Source organism: Balaenoptera physalus, assembly GCF_965194825.1.
Source record: "Balaenoptera physalus genome assembly, chromosome: 15".
Lineage (NCBI taxonomy): Eukaryota > Metazoa > Chordata > Mammalia > Artiodactyla > Balaenopteridae > Balaenoptera > Balaenoptera physalus.
This window is the reverse complement of record NC_138894.1, coordinates 44,260,449-44,277,791: the sequence shown is the minus strand read 5'-3', so window position 1 is coordinate 44,277,791 and position 17,343 is coordinate 44,260,449. Positions and strand designations below refer to the sequence as shown.

The following is a 17,343-nucleotide window of genomic DNA, read 5'->3' as shown; positions in this document are numbered from 1 at the left end:
AATGTATCCTTAGTTATCTACCCAGAAATGAACTCTAGAAAAAGGAAAAAAAGCACTTCTTTTCCTAGATTTAGTATGTCATCACATTGAGAAATGTAGTAAGAAGAATATATATATTTGGGTTTCCAATAATATACGTTTGATTTTTAAGGCTCTGGGTATATTTAGAATTATTTAGCATTTAAGCATTTTTAAAAAATATTTTTAAGGAAAAGAAACATCTGTTATGTAGTTAGTAAGTACAAACACATTTTGTAGTCTATCTTTAATATACAGAGCAAATATTCACAATCTCCCACATACTAACAGGCTAATTAAAGTGGAATTTTAAAGGTAAATGATATATAGTTATTATTATAGGAAACATATTTACTTAGAAGTAAACTGTGTGAAACCACATTAGCATTCAGATTAGTTTGTTAATCTGCATGTCGTGATAGATCCAGAGAGTCTACTCTACCTGCGTTAAAAAAAAGAGAGAGCAATAATGTACATCTTATATTTTCTCCCAGCTTTAACAGCAGGGGCTAGTGATGGATATTATTAACACTTTCTTTTATTATTTCCAACAAACTTCTGAATAACAAAAAACGCTTGAAAAATATTTTAAGACATCTTTCATATGGAGGAAGAAGCGCTCAGCTTCTTTAACATTCGGAGTGACTAAAAATATCTTCCCATACTATTCATATGGGTGATAATCCAAAATAATTTTAGACATAATACAAATTTTGTTGGTCCTTCCTTCACCTTTACATTTGACCTCAATGCACTTACAATCATCAAGAATCAGATGCATGTTCAACTAATGAGACACAGTGTACTAATTATTGAAATGGCAGAGTGAACAATTTCACAGCATAAAAGAAGGGCTCAACCCTGCTTGGAATAGCAGGGCTCTGAGAAAGCTACAGACAAGTTGTAAAATGTCAGCAGGACCTCAAAGAAGCATAAGACTTCACCAGTTAAATGATGATGATAAAAATGATGATGATAACAACAGATAATACTTACTACGCACCTACACTGTGACACGCATTCTTCTAAAATTTTGTATGTATTAACTCAATCCTTATAGCTACTCTTTGAAGTAGTACCATTACTCCTATAATGAGGAAACCAAGGTATAGAAAAGACATATAACCAGCAGGTAGTGGAGGCAGGCTTTGAATCTGAACAAATCTGAAATCTCTGGTTTCAGTCTGTGCTGGCAACCACAGCACACTTACTGATTTGGGGTATACAGAGGTGTAGGGAGGGTGTACACAGCAGTTTGAGTAAAAGGTCAGTGGTAGATCAAGATGCCTGGTGGAAAATGATAGAAAAATGAAGTTGAAAAGGGTAGCAAAAAACAGGCTATAATAAACAGTAAATTTTGGACTGATCTGAATTCACTCTCTTCCTTGTACTAAAGTGCCTTAAAAGGTTAGAGATGAAACAAAGGACTCTTCGACCTCCATATGTGCCCTCCTCTAATCAGAAGCTGGCTGTCACTGTATATAGAAATGGGGTAGAAGAGCTTGTGGGCTCATTACTACGAAGGATGCAATTCCTTACCAGTAGGCAGTAGAGAAAAAGGGATATTAAGCTAAGTTGTATTTTTCAATTCAACTGAGTATTATCTTTCAGAGTTGTCACTTGCGAGTGACTCTAGTGAGGCTACCATTACTCAAAATATTTCCAAAGCTGTGTTCTTTGGAATTGCTTTCAGTTAGTTTCATGAGACTTATTCAGAATTATTACTTTATAGTTGTACTTTTTTTTAAATTAAAATACTTACTGTATTACAACATGTAAACGGCGGCCTAGTCATTTGGATGGGTGAGCTCTGTAATGTTTGTTTAAAGAATCAGTTAATAAATTAAATAAATTTTGTATTTATTAAGCTTAATGTGTGGATTCTAGACTCTAACTGCCTGGCTTCTTATTCTAACGTCTCAGCTTACTCACTTTGCACAAATTACTTAACTTTTCTAAGTTCCCCCAGCCATAAAATGGGTATAATAAAGTACTTACCTCAAGACTATTTTGAGGGTACCTTTATTCAATTACCTTATTATTGCTGCTGTTTTTGCTACTGCTATTACTCAAATGTCTAGCACTACGCAAATTTATATGAAAAAAACAAAAGAAGTATTAAATATGATCTCACCTTGTATAGAGAGAAATGAATGAATGACTAAGTATTTACAATAGTGGTTTTATGAAGGAAAAATATCTGTACGTGGAGAAATTTCTACGCCAGAGGAAGTACGGATTTAGGACACGCAAATGCATTAATACTTCACTAGGAATAGAGAAGAAAGGATGTGATAAAACAGGTGCCTACTTATTCTGACACTGAGCATTAAAAGTCACAACTTCTAGACAGTATTAGAAAATAAAAACTCACATTCTTCAATTTAGTGTTGATTCAGATACCAATAATTAGAACTTAAGACAATTCGGACAAAGGCAAGGCTGAAGTTTACCTGTTAGTAGCTACATAATAAGGTTTCATCACGCAAATTAGAGAAAAAATTTTATAGCCAAAGCCAGAAGGCCACATTTTTACTTACATATCAAAAGAAAACTGCACTTGAAATGTTATTTTTCAGTTTAAGTCAATTAATAATAAAGAATGTGTCAAAACATTCCCCTGATAACAGAAATGGAGAGTGGATCATAGCTTCTTTTTAATCCATGCTGGCTATTATTTATAAGAGGCAGAGAAGCTTTTAAGTTGAAAACCAATAGGTCTACTGTGTATCTTTACTAAGTTTGAAAATCCCAAGCTACTCAGAAATTATGGAGTTTGGAGGAGAATAAGCAAACTGACGTCTGTGGAGGGTGTCAAATGTCAAGTACAAAGCCCTTGACCCTTTGCACTTGGACATAAGGGGAAATTCTGAGAAGAGTACAGTGTAGAGTCTATGATCTGGACTTGAAAACAGGACTCATTTGTAGTTTCATTGGCGGGGCGGTGGGGGGGGGGGGACTGAGAAAAATGCACGTGCTAGTTCTAAAAATGCCCTGATGTATATAAACAACGCTGCTCTAGTTTCCCACTAAATAAAAAAATAACAGGAGGAAAAGAAGAGAAACATTCTGCTCTATAAAGGACTCCTGCAGCCCCTGGAATATTTGGTTTAAGGGTCGTGAAGTAGCCATTGGGGTTGGTGCCCAGTAGAACGTAAGCAGGACTGGTAGCCCTTCGCATTAATGTACTCAGAGTGGTGGTATCCAGACAAAGTGGGATCCACACCCAGCAAAAGTAGACACGGCGGCAGCAATAACGAGTTGATGGAGCAGGTCTAGCAAGTGAGGCAAGTGAGAAGGAAATGGCCAGTGTCCATTAGTAAATGATTCGACTTATTTATGAACACATGTGACAACTCCTGCAGGCTCCCCAAAATATGTGTGATTAAGGAGGAGGCTTTGCAGGGTCATGCATTAGCAGGCAGGCAAAAGATAGTCAAATGTGGGTTATTCATCCTTCTTTTCCTCTGAACTTCAAGTATCTGCTAATAAGACGATATAAAGTTAAAAAGAATTAATGGAGTAAATTTTTTAACATTTGTAAAAATCTGTAATTACTAGATGGACATGGTGGGAGGGGACCAAATCAATAACCTTTTTAGTCCTCAAAATGTCTTGCCATCTTTTACACCGTGCAGGTTTTTGAAAGACACAGACCTTTGAAGGCCTTGCATCTTACTCAAGAATGCCACCAGTTAAAAAGAATGCTGTAATTTCCTTGTTTGAAAAATCTGCCCGAAGGAAGCAGTCAAGACTGAGCTCGTATTATTCAAATATTGTATTAATGCATAAATAGTTGTTTTGAAGGAGGAAAGAAAAGAACTTCAGTAGAATTCTGGATTCTGCATTTTGGGAGGGGGCGTGGGCAGGGATTAAAAAGGTAGTGAAATAGTGCCTACCAAAGTGGAGAAATATGCCCCACTCAGTGCCCTTGTGCATTTCTCTGGGGATAAAACCCAATACACATGACTTAGAACTAGACCAAAACTAGTTACATAGGGCAAAAATGAATAAAAAATGCATGAATAAAAAATACAGCAAACTTTAATATTGAATAGGAAAAAGAATTAGCCAAATGAAAAGAACAGCAGAAGGGAAAACCTAAACAAAAAATTACCCTTAATTTAATTTTCATTTATTTTAAAATACCTTTTTACCTTTTTCAATTTTCTGTTTAATTTTATAAGGTAGTTGATGACAGTCTCAGATGTGTCAGAAGGCCATTCTAAATCCAAATGCCCAGTCTCCATGAGAGAATAAGGAGCACGATTTAAACTGAGCTTGATCTAAATCTTAATTGTTCTCGTGTAGGGGGGAGAATCTATGATAGCCCAAATTTTGAGGACAGAGAAATGAGAGGATCTTAGCCTTTCTCACTTTCTAGTTACATCCTCAAAAGCTTTAAAATCTTCCTTCCAAAACAGATTACATTATAATAAATATTTATTTGCCTTAAGATTGTTTACCATAATTAATTTACCATATAGGTAAATTTTAAGAAAGTATCACGGAAAATAGAAACCATTGCACTAAGATGCTGTGACTTTTTTATACTTTTGATAACATTATTTTGGAAAATAAAAACTTTTAGAGGTAAAGATTACGTGCCACTAAATAAATCTTCAGAATATTTGTCTTCCCTGGTTTCTGAAGTCAGCTATTTTGACTGCTTTGGAAAGGAGAGGAAGCCTGAGGGCAAGTAAAACCCTAATGTAAAACATGACGGGATAGAAAAATTAACTAAGAGAAGAAGACATTGCTGTAGTTTAATAAAGATGAATGATACCATGGTGCCAATGAGACATTTAAAATGAAATGTGTATTAGCAAAATACCTCAAAGAGCCTAAGGAAATATTTCTTGGGCATAAAGTTAGAACATATACTTGCTATTTATTATCAACAGACTTTCTGAGGATTATCTATCTATTTACCAATTTAAAATGTACAAAATTAAAGACAACTAAATAGCACAAATTTAAAATAAACCACTAGTTGTATTAGGTGTTCTAGTCATCATTAGGTAATTTCAAAATTACCTAAAACACAGTGTATTCCCCCACAATCCCTTGTCTAATGCTATCTACATAAAATTACATTAATTACCTGTTAAGATATGCATGAACATATTTAATCAATGTCACATTATCAGAAATAAAGATTTTTGAAATATTCAACACTAAATCAAACAATCATGCAATGATAAAGTTTGTGTAAAAGGGCAGAGGAGTCTCAAAGAGACCTCAAGCTTAGATTGAACATACTCTAACAAAAGACTAGATTAGTAGGTACACTGGGGTCATTTGTACCTCAGAGTCCTATGATATCTAATTATTAATTAAATATCACAAATACTCTGAGCACCTTAGGTGTTTGACATTTTACTGAGTCACAGATACAGGATTTATAAATCAGGGTCTCTACTATCAACTAGCTAAAATCTAGTATAGCAGATAAAATAATCACAAAAACAATATGAAGTTTGTGATAAGTGCAAATTTAGCAACATAAGCAAAGGGCTGTGGGTGTTCAGTAGATGTTCTAGTTTGATAATAAAGAAATTTTCTTATAAAGTAGAGGACATTGAAGAATTCTGATTTTGATAAAGGGAGAGAGAGAAAAAGGAGGGAACAATATACAAAAACATAAGTTAGACAGAAAGATGCAAGGCATATTTAAGAGGTAGTTAAGCAATTGGTTTGGTGCACAAATAGAAGAGATAAATCAGGGCCATACTAAGTAAGTCTTTAAATGCCAAACTTAGGAATTAGGACTTTATATCTTGTTAGGTGGCTACTGAGAAATTATGAATAGTTTCTGATCTGGTAAGGTATTTTAGAAACGGTAATCAACAGATCACAATTGTTGTTGGAAGATTAACTTTGTGCATGGGAATATTGGAGGGATTTTTTTATACAAGTGATCTGTTAGAAAGGTAATAAAGTAACAGGCAACACCAATATTTAGCAACAAGGACTTAAACTGGGATGGTGGAAGTTGGAATGTAAAAAAAGAATCAGATTCATTTGAATAAAGTATCAAAGGCATATGGGAACTGATGAATTGTGGAAATGAAGAAGAAGGAAGAATCCGGAGTGACCACCATGAGATAGGGATCTGTACAGACATGACCCTTGCCTTGAACATGGCTCTACTGAGCCGACATGCCTCCATCATCATGTGCCAGTAAAAGAGTACCAGCGCATTCTGTTCACAACGACTGACTCAACTACTCAACCAACAACCTCAATTTTCCTAGCCACTGACCTGGCCACTCGGTCTCCTGTTACACTTTAGTCTTGTCTAATCTGGCTCTTCATCTTCCTTAGACTGTGATTCAGCTTCTTCACCCTGGCAAAGGACTCAAATACCACTGTTCTGGCCACACCTGGTTCCCAGGAACCCCTTACCCAGACCTGTTCCCACCTGGTCTATCCTAGTTTCAAGGGCAGGACTTGGATTGAAACATACATAGAAACAGGTCAGTCTAGAAGAGGAGCAAGTTTTGTTGTCAATAAACTGAATTTCAGACACAGTGGGAGTTCAAGTTATAAGGGTTGATATGAGTAGAAATGTCTAGCTGATAGCTAGAAATATAGAAAGGGGGTCTGAACTCTATAAAAACTATTTTGGAATTTTCTAAATAGAAAGTAAAGCTAAAGCTACTGAAAAAGATCCCAGAAGAAAAATAAAGTCAAGGATAGATATTTCGGTAATTCTCCAACAAGGAGACAATGGAAAAGACAGATTAAGCCAATATAGTGCCAGAAAAGGCATGGAGGAGAAAATGGTGTGTGTTTTTAAGTGGTTATATAGTGATCAAACTTGTTGTTTCTGAATTTTAATATAGAGATGATCTCATCATGGTTTAATGAGAAATAGAGTTTTATCAAGGACACAAAGATTAAGTCTTCTAAAGAAGGTGTGATTCTATTGCTCTAAATGCTGGGCTCTGAACCCAAATGCCTTAATTCTAACCAGGCTGTAACAAACTTACCCCGAATCATTCAACCTCTCTGCCTCAATTTCCCCACTAACAAAAACAGGGATAATGATATTGACCTACATTTCTAAGACTGCTGTAAGGATTAATTAATGCTGTATAATGTTCTGAAGATGAAAAGCGCTGAAAATTATTAGTGGGCATTACATAACTAATTGCCTATAACACTGAAAATGTTATCCTTAAATTTTACTCAAACAATAGTTATCAAATAAATGTCCTAGCTTCCTTAGTGACATTTATCTTCAAATGTTATTAAATTATTTTAAATATATCTAGATCTTTTCTATGCTATATCATGTTATCTCATAGTATATAAAGATCTAGATCACTTCAGAAGTCTAGAACACCTTTACAACCTAAATATTAAACGTAAATATTCAGAACATATTTATCTGATAATGAGCACCCACTGTAATTAGTCAATAAATGCTAAAAGGTAATAAATACTTCAACTTACAAAACTTTAGATTTAACAAATAACACTAAGCAGTGAAATGGTAGGAGCAAAATGCAAAAGTAATACATGCTTATTGTTTAAAAAAATGCAAACAATACTGAAGTATTTGATGTTAAAACAAATGTGTTCCCTTCCCAGAGGCCCTCCCCGCTCTGAAGGGAGCCACTACACAACATGGCAGGTGGCCTTCCAGAACTTCTTGAGGTACTTACAGTATGTCCACACCCACACTGACTTGTTTTGTGTTTTAGTAAAGACAGGATTTTACTCAACAATTTGCTTTTTTTTTTCACTGAATACGACAGCATGGATACCCTTGTTAGCATATAAAGATTTACCTCATTGTTTTTAATAGCTACCAGATGTTCCATTGTATACTGATCATAATTTACTTAACCATTCCCTTAATGAACACAATTGTTTCTTCTTTTCATCTTACAAATAATAATGCTATGAAAATATACGTGCACACCTTACATTTTAATAGGTACTGCCAAACAGGCCACCAAGATGACAGTACCAATTTACATGTCCACCAATAACATGACTACCCTTTTCCCTATGTCCTCAGTAACATGGAACATTAACAAAGTTTTAAATTTTTGCCAATCTGGTAGGTGAAAAATGGATTCTTGTAGTTTTAAGTTTCATTTTTCCATTCATTAAAGGGATCAAACATCATTTCATGTATTTTTTTTAACAATCTTGTTTCTTCTATAAATTACCTGTTCCTAGCTTTTGCCCATCTTTCTATTGAGTTCTCTGTCCCATTCTCTGTGCGTTAATATTAAACCTTGGTTACATACATTAGACATATTTAATTCTTTTAAAAATTTTTCATCAACTTTATACATGAAGAAAATAAGAGAACATAGAATTCACATTTTTTTAAAACTGGGCATAACACCACAGAAAACTCTCTGAACTCAATTCAGCTAGTGCTGTGCAGAGTGTCATGGCCAGGGTGATTCTTCATAGCTGCTAACGATTGGTCAGGTGATGTTATTTCTAGATGACGCAAATGGCAATAGATTCCTGTTTCAAGAGAAACTGTGCATCATACTTTCTTAAAGAGGTTAGAAGAAATTCTACGCCTAGAAAGAATAGTAGGAGTCTCCTCATTTTCCCAAAATAAATTATGGCAAAAATCTTTATAAATCTCCTGTTATACTTAAATTTGGAAAATATTTCTCTAGAGCATTGTTCAAACTGTTTAATTCACTTAGGTAAACAGATCATGTCAATTTAACATTTCCTGTACTGCAAGCAGTTTTGACATTTGGACAGTTCATCAATGGCTTCCTCATTGTGGCCTGCTTCCTCCTCTTCTTTCTACTCATTACATGCAACAAATTAAATTTCACTAATATTTAAAGATCAGTGTTGACCTTTGCATAGCCATTTTCTAGGTTCCTGTTAATACAAACATCTTGTTTGCTGATGCTCATTTCAAATATTTTGCTGCATACAATTTTCCATTATTCCAAAGAGACCGGTATCTAGTTGAAGTGCATTTTTTCCACGATTTGCAAAATAATCACAATGGCTTATATCAGGCATTTTAGGGAAAAATGTATGCTTGCATAAGCAAATAATAACAACCACCATAAAATAATCTTTGCTCACCACCACCTCCAACATATGTACCCACTTTCTGATCTGCAAAAATATGGACTTATTCTTCTTTTAAGGATGTATCTCAACTACAACAATACAGAGACAGGGAAAACAGAAATGTGAGAAATGTGATCATGATAAGTAATTCTAGATTGTAATTCCATAAATATAGTTTTATGCTACATTTGAATATATAGAAAGAAATGCAACTTTGAAGAGAAAATACACTGAATTTCAAGAATAATTCTTACAAAGATGAGTTAAAGACAAGAGAACACTGAAATGCTCTTATCTAAACCAATGTTAACTGCTGAAATAATTTGTCAGTTTAGAGTTACTGTTTAAAAAAGCATATAAATCAAACACTATTGCAAAGTGAGCAAGAATGAAAAAAGAGATCCTTTCTCTTCAAACAGGAAAGACAGTGAAAAATCCTGAAGTGGCCCGCAGCTATATCACCTTAACCTTGTCAGATTTCACTTGTCAACACTTTGATGACAGATTGCCACCCGCTCCTCTAAAAACCAAATCCTAGTAACTGATGAAAGAGATGGCTTCTTATAAAAAGTGGAATATTATCTCATGCAACTTGATAGCTATATACTTTAAAATCTTTTTTTTTCCCGAAAGAGACTTGAAAAACATTTTCTGTGGCTTTTATGAAAACTGAGAAGCTAGAGAACCCTCCCAATGTGGGGAACTAAATGGTGATTTAAAATACCTACTAAATGCACTTTATATTCACTATTTCATTTAATTCTCACAGTAACTCCCTGAAATTGCATACTAAATTGTGTGTGTGTTTGTGTACATAAAAGTATTTTTATGAGCAGGGAATAGCAGTTTTTCCAAGGAGTCCATTTACACACCCCTGTCCTCCATCAACTCTGATGAACTCTAAACCTCTTAATTTACAGATATGGAAACTGAGGTGTAGGGTGGTAAAGTAATTTGCACAAGCTCAGTCCGCTTGCTAGAACAGGACTAGAATTCCTGTCCATGATATCTGTGTGGTGCTCATTCTACTTTACCTCCCTTTGGCTAATGCTGTGCTAAATAGAGCCTTTTAGTTAAGCTTCTGCTTAAGCACCTGAGACAGGTGTCAATTTAGGCTTGTATAATTAATCCATGGCGAAAGATATACATAGATGGAAACTATTTTCTGGCCAAATTTACTTTAATTTATTTTTCTTAAGAAAGCCCTTGAGGGAAGTTACTTGAATGACTATTTAAGGATTATTTTTAATTAGTATATCAGTAGCTCATAAGTAAACTGATGTACCTAAAACATGATTATATAATTGGTATTTCTTAGGCACTAAAGAATATTCACACTATTTGCTTAGCAAACTTCATAGATAATATAAAAATAAGCTCCAACACGAAATAGTAATGCTTTATGGATGAGTGCTAAATAAATTAACATCTTCTTTTTAAGTTACTATATCAGAGAAGCTTTATTTCTATTTTGACTTCCCTTATTTGGTAGCAGCTCTCACTAAGTTGTCAGGCCCTCACTCTCTATGACAAGTTCTTAATAAAATGTAAACAAGCCCTAAATGCTCACAGTTTATAAGAGTTTTGTGGTGAATCTTTTTATATTGTGATTGGATCTTCCTTCATATTCTTTCTTCTCTGATTGGTTATTTTTCACCTTTAGTAATAGTATATCATAGCATTATTACTTATATAATATTTTTAGTATTTTGTTTCACTGGTTGAATGGAGAACCAAAGTAGTTCATTCACGAAAGAACAGCCTTTTCTTATTGAAACGAAGGCCTGTGAATAACCGCCAAGGTCCCCTGAGAGGGGATCAATTTCACCTTAACATATTTAACATAGGCATATATCATCAGGGCTTAAATGTTAATAATCTTTTAATGCAGTAGGAAATTATTACCTGATATTTAAAAATCAGTAGAATAAAAATAAAAAGCAGAAGAGTCTAGATCATGATCATGTTTTGCCCTAAAACCCGAACAAATCATGGATTAATAAAAAATGTTTCCTATGCTTTTAAAACTATACTGTATATTTTAAGTTATCGGAGAGTAAATGGGATAATTATTTGAAAATATGTGGCAAACAATAATTATTCAATAAATGTCAGTTTCCTTTTCCTGAATATTCAGTATCCCTAGATTCTGTTTTCAATAATACCTAGGGAAAAATATTTTAATTATTTTAGCATTTATCATTTCATCTTCTGATTATTTTTAGTTTGGTTCAACCCACATTTGTGAAGCATCTACTAAGTGCCAACCAGGGGACCAGGCACCATGCTAGGCATTCAGAATATGAAGGAAAAAATACAAGTACTTGCACTTGAGGAGGGCACAACTTAGTGAGGAATGGGGGTAGTGGGAGGATAAAAACAATGAATACGATTACATCAGAGAATGGCAAATAAAATAGAAACTTGTCAAAGGAAGGAAGTACAGAAAAGGGAATTGTTAATTGTAGCATCTAATACAATCTCAATCACAAAAATAGAAATTATATATCCAATTTCAGAACCTAAGACCTCTTCAAAGAAAATGAATGACTAGCATATAACGCAGTCACATGAACATAGTGTATTTCCTCAATTCCAACATCACCATAATTCACATTTGATGGTTTCTGAAATGGTATGTATCTTGTAATCATTGTTTCTATTTAATATAGTGGTGCTTTGATATTTCTCTATCAAAACATTCTTGCTGGGAAGGGAGATCAAGATGGCAGAGTAGGAGGACATGGAACTCACCTCCTACCACACACACATCGAAAATACATCTATGTGTGGAGTAATTCTCACTGAAAACTAGAGATATGCAGAAAAGACTTTTGTACAACCAAGGCTATAAGAAGGAGCCACACAGAATCAGGTAGGAAGGGAAGAGGAGTGATCAGGTTGGGACCTGTGCCCCTGGGAAGGAACACAGAAGAGGGTGGAATGTAACAGCAGAGATCCTCCCTCAGGAGTGAGTGGTTTGAGCCACATATTGGGTACCCCAGCTGTGGGATCTGACACCAGGAAGATGAATCCCCTTGGCTGGAGGTTGGAGGGCCGGTGGGACTAACAGGAAGGCTGTAAGAAACCTAGAATCTGCTTGTAAAAAGTATGCATACAAAAGTATGTTTTGCTTACTCCCAAAACAATGTGGGAAAAAAAAAAAACAGATTAAAACTACACGAGATTCTGGCCAGTTTCCCACAACCACTCCAGTGCACACCCCAGCATGAGCCCAGTGCCTACTCCGCCTAGCTTGCTTGGCTCCACACAGGAGTGAGGGCTGCCACAACCAAGGAGAGTGCTCAGTTGTGAGGGGCAGTGCCGGCTCAGACCCCTCTAGCACCTGAACCAGGTGGGGGCAGCCATGACTGGCTTTCAGAGGCAACGAGCACATCAGAAGTGGTCCCAGACTCTGACTGCAGCCAGGGCCACCACAGCCCATGGCCAGACCTATACTGAGCACCCATAACTGCTCTGTTTGCTCTGAGATGCAGCTCCACACTTGGGCAAGGGTACTGGTGCTGGAAGCGGGGAGAGCACACACTCCCTGACCCTCAGGGCTTCTACTCCAGCAACTTGGCACCTGTCCCTGTCCCCAATAGGGTGGTGTTGGCCACTGAACAGAGGAGAAGCCCCAGGTCACACCTGGCTCCAGCCCCACCTCCTACCAAGGTTATAGCTGCCACTGCACCCTGGGGAAAGACATGACTTGTGCGCACATCAAATCTAGCTCTCCCGCCAAAGCCACTGGGCACACACAGATTATATAGCAATGCTCCCACATAAGGACATGCCTTCAAGACCTCAATAAGTAACTGTTTCACCTAAATTCATAGAGACAAAGAAAATTAAGCAAAATGAGAAGACAGAGGAACTGGTTTACTTGAAAGAGCAAGAGAAAACACATGAAAAAAAATAATGAGAAAGAAATAAACAATTTACCAGATAAAGAATCCAAATCGGGCTTCCCTGGTGGCGCAGTGGTTGAGAATCTGTCTGCCAGTGGTCCAGGTCCAGGAAGATCCCACATGCTGCGGAGCAACTAAGCCCATGCCCCACAAATACGGAGCCTGCACTCTAGAGCCCACGAACCACAACTATGGAGCCCACATGCCTAGAGCCTGTGCTATGCAACAAAAGAAGACACTGCAACGAAAAGCACGTGCACCGCAATAAAAGTGTAGCCCCTGCTCGCCGCAACTAGAGAAATCCCGCACACAGCAACGAAGACACAACGTACCCGAAAATGAATAAATAAAATAAATAAATTTTTTAAAAAAAGAAGAAAAAAAGAATCCAAGTCATTAGTAATAAGAATGCTAACTGAATTAGGGAAAAGAATAGATGAACACAGTGATAATTTAAAGAAGGAAATAGAAAATATTTTTTTAAAATAGAACTGAAACAGTAGCTGAAATGAAAACCACACTAGACAGAATGAACAACAGACTAGGTGATACTAGGTGAAGAATGCATAAGTGATCTGGAAATTAGAATAATAGAAATCATGCAGTCAGAACAGCAAAAAGAAAAACAAAAAACTGGAACAGTTTAAGAGACCTCTGGAACAACATCATGTGTACAAATATCCACATTTAGGGGTCTCAGAAGGCAAAGGGAGAGATAAAGAAACTGAAAATGTATTTAATGAAATTATTAAGAATTCCCAAATCCAAAGAAGGAAACAGTTTTCCAGACACAGGAAGCACAAAAGATCCCAAACAAGATGAACCCAAACAGACCCTACCAAGACATACCATAATTAAGATGGCAAAAGTTAAAGATAACAAGAGAATTCTTTTTATCTTTAAAGAGAGAAGCTGGGAAGAGAAAAACAAAGAGTCATATACATGGGAACCTCCACAGGCTATCAGTTGATTTCTCCAAAAAAAAAAAAAAAAAAAAAACCAGGCCAGAAGGGAGTGACACAATATATTCAGAGGGCTGAAAGGGAAAAACCTGCAACCTATGACACTCTACTCAGATATATTATCATTTACAATTGAAGGAAAGATAAAGAAGTTCTCAGACAAGCAAAAATTAAAAGATTTCATCAATACTAGTCCTATCCTAAAAGAAATTTTAAAGTGCCTTCTCTATGTAGAAAAGAAAAGGCTACAACAAGAAATATCTATAGGAAAGGAAAAACCCACTAGTAAAAGAAAATATATAGTACAGGCTGAGAACCAACCACTTAAGTAAGCTAGTATAAAGAGTAAAAGACCAAAAATTGTAAAATCAACTGTAACTACAACAAATAGTAAAGAGATATATATGAAAATGTAAACTAGGCCATCAAAAACACAAGATGTGGGGGAGAAAAGTTAAAAAGGTAGATTTTAAGAACGTGTTTGAACTTAAATGACTACCAGTTTAAAACAAATAGATATAGTTATAGTGAAACATACAGGAAACTCATGGTAACCACAAATCAAAAACCTACAACAGATACACAAAAACAAGAGAGAAAGGAACACAAACATACCACTAAAGAAAATCATCAAACCACAAGGGAAGAAACTAAAAGAAGAAAAGAACAGAGAAAGAGCTACAAAAATCAAAAAAGTAACAAAATGGTAATAAGTACATAGCTATTAATAATCACTTTAAATATCAATGGACTAAATGCTCGAATCAAAAGACAGGGTAGCTGACTGGACAAAAAGAAAAAAAACAAGGCCCATTTGTATGCTGCATACAAGAGACTCACATCAGACCTAAAGACACACACAGACTGAAAGTTAAGAGTTGTAAAAAGATATTTCATGTAAATGGAAATGACAAGAAACCAGGGGCAACAATGCTCATTATCAGACAACATAAGCACCTAATACAGGAGCACCTAAATATATAAAGCAAATATTAACAGACGTAAAGGGAGAAATTGACAATAATATAATAATAGCAGGGGACTTTAACATTCTACTGACATCAATGGACAGTCATCCAGACAGAAAACCAATATGGAAACAATGGTCTTAAATTGCACAATAGACCAGTTGGACTTAATAGATATCTACAGGACATTCCATCCAAAAGCAGCAAAATACACATTTTTTCAAGTGCACATGGAACATTCTCCACAATAGATCAGATGCTAGGCCACAAAACAAGTCTCAGCAAATTCAAGAGGATAGAAATTATATCAAGCATCTTTTTCTAACCACAACAGTATGAAACTAGAAATCAATTACAGTAAGAAAAATGGGAAAAACACAAACACATGGTGACTAAACAACATGCTACTAAAAAACCAGTGCATCAGTGAAGAAATCAAAGAGGAAATCAGTAAATACCTTGAGACAATGAAAAAGGAAACACAACTTTCCAAAATCTATAGGATGAAGCAAAAGCAGTTCTAAGAGGGAAGTTTGTAGAGATATAGGCCTACCTCAAGAAACAAGAAAAATCTCAAATTAACAATATAATTCTAAAGGAATTAGAAAAAAGAACAAACGAAGCCCAAAGTCAGCAGAAAGAAGGAAATAATAAAGTCAGAGAGGAAGTAAATAAAATAGAGACCAAAAAAAAAAAAAAGAAACAATCAATTAAACCAAGAGATGGCTTTTTGAAAAGATACCCAAAATTGATAAACTTTTAGCCAGGTTGATTAAGAAAAAAATGAAAGAGAACCCAAATAAACAAAATAAGAAATGAAAGAAGGGAAATAAAAACTGATACCACAGAGATACAAAAAAACTGTAAGAGAATACGATGAACAGTTATATGCCAATAGATTGGACAACCTAAAAGAAATGGACAAATTTCTAGAAACATGCAACCTTCCAAGACTGAAAAAGGAAGAAACAGACAATCTGAACAGATGGACCATCTGTAATGAAATCGAACTTGTAATTTAAAAAAAACTCCCAGCAAACAAAATTCCAGGACTGGACAGCTTCACGGGGAGTTCTACCAAACATATAAAGGAGAGCTAATACCTGTCATTCTCAAACTATTCTAAAAACTGAAGAGGAGAGAACATTCCCAAAGTCATTCTACGAGATCACCATTACCCTGATACCAAAACCAGATGAACACTCCAGAAGAAATGACAGACTGACATCTCTGATAAATATAGATGCAAAAATCTCAACAAAAAATGAGCAAACCAAATTCGACAATATATAAAAAAGATCATACACCATGATCAAGTGAGATTTATTCCAGGGATATAAGGATGGCTTAAGATTTGCAAAATCAACCCATATGACAACACATTAACAAAAATTAACAAAAATGCAGGATGAAAATCGCACGATCATCTGAATAAGTGAAGAAAATGCATTTGACAAAATTCAACATCCATTCATGGTAAGAACTCTCATTAAAGTTGGTATAGAGGGAACATATATCAACATAATACAATCCATTTATGACAAACCCACAGCTAACATCATACTCAGTGGTGAAAAGCTGAAAGCTTTTCCTCTAAAATCAGGAACAAGACAAGAATGCCCACTCTCACCACTTCTATTTTACACAGTATTGGAAGTCCTGGCTCCACAAATCAAACAAGGAAAAGAAATAAAAAGCATCCAAACTGGAAGGGAAGAAGTAAAACTGTCACTATTTGCAGATGATATAATACTATATACACAAAGTCTCCACCAAAAATCTATTACAGGGGCTTCCCTGGTGGCGCAGTGGTTGAGAATCTGCCTGCCAATGCAGGGGACACGGGTTCGAGCCCTGGTCTGGGAAGATCCCACATGCCGCGGAGCAACTGGGCCCGTGAGCCACAGCTACTGAGCCTGTGCGTCTGGAGCCTGTGCTCCGCAACAAGAGAGGCCGCGATAGTGAGAGGCCTGCACACCGCGATGAAGAGTGGCCCCCGCTTGCCACAACTAGAGAAAGCCCTCGCACAGAAACGAAGACCCAACACAGCCATAAATAAATAAATAAATAAACCCAAAAGTTAAAAAAAAAAAAAAAAAAAAAATCTATTACAACTAATAAATGAATTCAATAAAGTTTCAGGACACAAGATTAATATACTGAAATCTATGCATTTCTATGCACTAATAATGAATCATCAGAAAGTGAAAGCAAGAAAACAATAATGTTTAAAATCACATCAAAAAGAATAAAATACTCAGGAATAAACTTACCCAAGAAGGTAAAAGACCTATACGCTGAAAACATTGAAAAAGAAAACTGAAGTTGATACCAAAAAAATGGAACGATATCCCTTGTTCACAGATTGGAAGAATTTATATTGTTAAAATGACCATACTGTCCAAAGCA

General features: G+C 35.6%; 1 protein-coding gene across 29 annotated transcripts in view; it reads right to left on the bottom strand.

The window, feature by feature from the left end:
• Window positions 1–17,343, bottom strand: part of WDPCP (WD repeat containing planar cell polarity effector) — a 420,975-nt gene that overhangs the window by 327,836 nt on the left and 75,796 nt on the right. The gene's annotated exons all lie outside the window — the stretch shown is intronic.